Below are 5,705 nucleotides of genomic sequence, written 5' to 3'. Positions count from 1 at the left end.
GAAGGTGACTGCTTTCCACACACGGTCCAGTTTCAGGCTCCAAAACCACACGCCCTTACAGGACCCCCACAAAGGTCAGTCCGGATCTGCCACGCCCACTGCCACCGGCAAGCCACGCCCACTGTCATCAGCAAGCCTGCAGAGAGGCCAGAAAGGAACAGAAAAAAGGAGAATTCTCCATGGCCTCCTATCCCTCCCTCCACTTTCCTGCTGTGTGCCTCTTGTCTTTCCTTCCTGTGAAGGCACACGCTAAGGGCTGACGATGAAACTCTACACTGTTTCCGGCCCAGGAGATGCAGCCACTAAAAATCACACAGGGTCACATAAGAAGACGAACCCTTGAGGAACCCATGCCCTGACAAGCAGGCAGGCCAGCTCCATGGGGTATTAGCCCAGTCACTTCACAGTCAGAGCGGACACAGGGGCATCCTTCACCGTCTGAAGTCAACGCCTCCAGGAAGAGCGCCGGGACACAGGCAAAGAGGGGACTCTCTCTTTGTTCCTTGGCTGGCCTCTTTCCTGGTCCTGCCAGCTCGGCTCCTGAGTTACCCACCAAGTGCTCCTGTAGCATCCTGGCATCTCTGCCTGTTGACTCCATACGGACCTTGCCAAGTGTCCTGCAATGCTGTTGGCTCTGCAGCCCAGGCTTGGAAGTTTGCCGCTGCTCTTGTTTCTGTCTGACCTCAGCCTGGGCCATTTCTCACCGTACTTCTCCCATATTAGTGCTGACAGCTCGCAGGGTCCCCAGCCAGCTGAGTGGGAAGAGATATAATGTGCATCCCCCCCCCACCCCACCCCACCCCCCAGTCTGTTAGATAGCTCTCTTCCTTCTTGGCAGCACTGATTGTCCTGGGGACCAGGGCAGCTACTCAGGTTCCAGAAAGGTTTGTTCTCAAGATTCTCAGTTCTGAAGCAGGAGATCATGCATTTCCAACAACTGCACCTTCTCTTTGTCCAGAACCAGTCAGGTGCCAGAGGCCGATCCAGCCTAACTGTGCAGGGCCAGGGCAGGTTGCATCCTGTTGATGGCCTCATCCTGGCTGCTCCAGCTGAGGAAGTGATGCTCCACAGCCCGTCTGTGTTCACCCCTCTTGCTCCAAGTAAAGCCAGCTGCTTCGTTAACTGGACCACAATTTCTTTTTTCAGAGCATCCCAGGCATATCCTGGGGGTTTCAGATTGTGAGCAGGAGCGACGGGAAGCACGATTTGGCTGTTTATTAGGATGTTAGCCTGCGTTTCATAAAAACAATCTGAAAAGGAAAAATGGCCGGAGCTCAGCCTTCTGCTTTTCCCAGGAGGCCCTGTGCTATAAACAACCGCTCTTACCTTAGTTTACAGACTCCCATCTGCTTAGGTACTTTGATTTATGTTGGCTGAGATCCAGAATGGCTGATTTGGTTTATTTTAAGGAGTTTTATTTTAAGAAACTTTTGACATTTGAGAATTTAATTGGAACAATCTGTACCCAGAAAAAAAATTTAATGTGCTCTAGGATTAAAAGATGCAATTCAGAGGGTGTAAGGTTTCAGAAGAAAGGAAAAGCAAAAAGCAGACCTCCATTCCCTGCTAGCATTTGCACTTTAAGAGTTTGTTCAAGACACGCCACACGAGCCCTCGGGTTGGGACTTCTGCCCCCAGCAAGAACACACAGAACGGGGCTGGTAGAGTTCTTGCCTGGGTGCTCAGGTCCTACGGCTCAGTCCCTGGACCGGAAAACAGAACGGCTCTATTAATAGTCTAACTTCCAGTACGTTCCTCACACTCTGCTGGGGAACTCGACCACAGTCAGTCACACGGACATCAAGGACATGTCTTGACGTTCAGCTGGGTTTCCTCATGTGGCCAGGCCTATTCTGAGGGTTTGCAGAAATCTGCCACATTCTTTTGACCGAAGTATACTTTTGCCAAAGTATTCTGGTTTTGAAAGCCAGTAAAGGAACCGCGCTGGTTCAGACTTCCTCCACCTAAGAACGAAGTCCCAAACAGAAATGTGAGAACCCGGTGAGGTTTGACGCTCCCATGAAGGTGCAGCCTTAAAGACTGGCCCGCATCTCCACAAATATTCAAATCAGATTTCATAGTACATCAGTGAGCTGGAGGAGAGCCACGATGTCAGAGATCACTGAGGAGCGAAATCAAAGCTGTGCAGTCTGGCCTCCAGGAGGGGACGAGCAAGGGAGAGCCTGCGTGCCTGTGCTGAGCAGTCAAGCGGATGGGGAGCAATGTTAGAGAGACTGGTGCTAACCTAGATGTAACATCATCAGCGAGCTGCTTCTCTCACCAGCCCACCTGCTGCGAATCCCACACCCATGCAGACAGTGCACAGGCTCTGCAAGCCTGCCCTCGGTTCCATCCTAGAACCATCCCTCAGCTCTTCCTACGGCCAAAACAGTTGATAATTGTGTTCTTCTCAACCCTTTAAACTTCCCTGACCCTGATTCATCGTCTTTGAATACTCACCCCAGACTGGCTTTGTAGAGAGCCCTCGATGTCAGCAGTTTGAACTGTATTTGAGATGTCAGTTAGGGGGAAGGACGGTATTGACTCTTTCTGTGGCCTTACTACATGTCAGTCTCCATCAGAATTTACACAGAAAGTTCAGACGGAGCAACCTCTCCTCTGTTCTTTGTGGGTGTCGCCATTCCCCCCATTTACATTTGGTTTGAGGCAAACTAGACTGTCTTCTTGCTTGAGCCAGTCTGAATTCTCTCTCAGCTCCTCGCTGTGCTCATTCTTGTCATTCTATCTAGAACATTCCATTCCCAACACCTCTGAGGGGTGGAATCTTTCAAGTCTAGGAGGCCCATCAGTGATATCCCGGTCGATACTTAGTAGCAACCGTCCAGCAGAAAGACTTCTTCTGACATATACTGTTTCACAATGCTCACAGCACGAACACTCTCACCACTGCTCCCCCAAGCTAACCATCCAAAATTGAGTCAGTTTCTAATGGAGTTTCCAACCATTTCTACAGATTAGCACACAAAGGCTGCAACACACACACACACACACACACACACACACACCTCCCTGGATACTCCCATACACATCCTTTCTTTCTTTCACCTCAGCTTGCTCTGCCTTGCCAGTCTGTGTTCTGTTGTGGCTGTAAAGAATCCTGTTATCTCATCTGAGGTGCTTGCCGTTCCCAGGGCATGACCGTGTCTTCCTCCTCCACGACCTACGGAGGTGGCTTAGAACAATAGTGACGTTCAGTTCCTAGTTGCTGTTACCGGACTGATGGCGAAGATTATTGCCAGGGCCTGACATCCAGTTACAGTGAGGATACAGTGACATCATATGTGTAAAGCACTTCTCAGAGTGCTTGGACCAGCCAGGGCTCAATTAGTGATGGCTAATTGAACTAATTGCTCATCTTTGGTTGAGAATGAAGGAAGCCCAGACTTAAAAGTTTAGCTAGAGCTCTCAATGGCTCTGCCTACCCCACCTGATATACATTTTATAACCACCAGGGGAACTTTTACGAATCTTAACGCCCAGGCTAAGACCCTTCTCGGTTTCCTCTACGTGATTCCATTCTGCACCCAGCTAGTCTATAATACTTCTAATCTTCTCCCTGGCAGAAGAGCCGAGATTGTCAGAAAAGAAGAAGCAGCTAAATGGATGGAGGCACTCCCGTAAAAATCTTGTTCATAGGCAGGAGCATGCCAGGCATGACTTCTCATGCCTTGGAGCCCAGCACTCTGGAGACAGAGGCCGACAGATCTCCATGAGTTCAAGGTCAGCCTCATCTACATTGTGAGCCCCCAAGTCAGATGGGGACACGCAGTGAGACCCGGTCTCAAATTAGTTAATCAATTGCTAAAGAAAAAGCCAGTAACAACACAAACAAGCACAGTAAGCAGGAGAAAGCTCGGTGTGACCTTATCCGGGGATCCTCCTAGGTGGAGTCACCTGGGAGGGGCAGGATGGAGGTGGGTAATTCAGTAGGGCGGAGAGATTAACTCAGAGTCAGCAGACTTCTGTGACAGGGATTCTTCAAGTCAGCAGAATTTCCGAGACGTTCGCATTAAACTTGGCCCTGGTGAGGATTTGTTTGGTACGGATTCAACGTAAGAAAGCTTCCTGGCAGTGAGTGTCATTGTGACTGCCCAGTTCTTTTGTTCTACCAGCGTGGTGTTGTATCAAAACGATCAATGCTCACGGTGATTCTCGCTCTCATGAAATATTTCTGGTGCTAAGAACGACCTTCCTTTAACAACCATGACCGCTTTCGAGAATCGGGGTTACTTTCTCACCAAATTTACCAAACTAGAGTGGTGTGAGGCGATGTCCAATGGTGAGACCTGATTGGTCCAAAGTGACACAAGGTGATATCAAATACAAACTAAAGGTTCCTCTTCTGACAGCTCGACACACTTCATATTTTCTGGGTAGCTCGTGCAGGGCTTTAGTATGCATCCCCACGGCAGGTCATTCTTCTGGACGCATTGAACTGTTAAGCCATGCTGCTCTAATGATCTTAGGTTTTCTTGTGAGAATCGTAGCCTGGTAGTCAGACTTACAGAAGAGAAATCGAAGGCTGGGGTTTAGCTCAGAGGTAGAGTTCCTGCCTTGCACACTGGAGACCCGGAGCACAGTTCCCAGTGGAATTGAGAGAAGGGCACAGCAGTTAAGGGCACTGGCTGCTCTTGCAGAGGATAAGGTTCGTTCCCAGCACCCTCAGGGCCACTCGGAACCATCTATAAAACCAGTTCTAGAGGATCTAATATGCTCTTCTTGTCTCTGAGAGCACAAGGCACACACATCGGGTACACTGAGATATATGTAGACAAAACACTCAAACACATAAGGAGAATAAATTAGTTAATTACAAACCAGTGGAAGGCTCTATTTCCCTCTGTTGGGATTGAGAGCCAGCTCCCTTCTGCCGACTGGAGCCCCTTTAGAGCCTTGTCCCTGTCCCACACGCACTTGGCTCAGTCTCATTTCTGTTGGCACAAAGGACTCTACGACTCTGTAACAGGCATGTGGGTAACTGGCCTCTCTGCCCTTTAAGGTTCAATGGCTCAGTCTACTGAAACGAACTGACGTTAATGGGAGACCTGGCGCACCAATGCATGACGTTCCCGGGACCAATGCGTAATGTTCCCAGGACCATCCCATGAGCAGACAGGGAACACACAACAGTCCAGTGACATGTTAAAGCTTACATTCCTTCTTCGTGGTGGAGAGGGAGGCAGTGTTGGAGGACGCATAAATAGTTCTTGTGGAGGAATGAGCTCCAAGCACCATATAGTCTGGTACCGTGTTCATGTAGTTCGAGGTCAGGATCCACTTTCCTGCTTGAAGGGACAACAGTTGATCCTTATGGAAGAACTTCTTAGTGAGCTAAAGGAGTTGAGCTGTGGTAACCGCCCTTTGGTGTGTTTGAGGAGAGAGGCAAGAAGAAGTCAGATTTTGTTTCCAGGTTGCTTCTCCCGGTTAAAGTACCGAACACGCCAAGTGCCCTACTGTGGGGTCTGGTTTTCTGCATCTGTTAATTTCCTTGGATGTCTTATTACGAATGAGTCTCTAGTTATCTTAAGATGTGTCTTGAAGCGTTAAAGGAAACGTGAGTGAAGGTGAATCAGGCAGAGGGAGACTTCGGGGCCACACCAGGCGCTCGCACGAAACCGCGTTCAGTCCGCTCGCAGCTCAGGGTGGATTTTTCTAGTGGAAACTTTGGGTTGTCTTTGAAATAA

The 5,705-nt window shown here is 49.4% G+C and overlaps 1 long non-coding RNA gene across 1 annotated transcript; it reads right to left on the bottom strand.

The window, feature by feature from the left end:
- Positions 1–1,460: 1,460 nt before the first annotated feature.
- Positions 1,461–5,039, bottom strand: LOC146891129 (uncharacterized). The gene is made up of 2 exons (XR_014998106.2): positions 2,461–5,039; positions 1,461–1,964 (listed from the first exon to the last, which is right to left on the bottom strand). It is a non-coding gene; the product is annotated as an uncharacterized LOC146891129 (long non-coding RNA).
- Between the last annotated feature and the right edge of the window lie 666 nt (positions 5,040–5,705).

Source organism: Myodes glareolus, chromosome 19 (genome assembly GCF_982192425.1).
Source record: "Myodes glareolus chromosome 19, mMyoGla1.1, whole genome shotgun sequence".
Taxonomy (NCBI): Eukaryota; Metazoa; Chordata; class Mammalia; order Rodentia; family Cricetidae; genus Myodes; species Myodes glareolus.
This window is presented reverse-complemented; position numbering and strand designations above follow the sequence as displayed.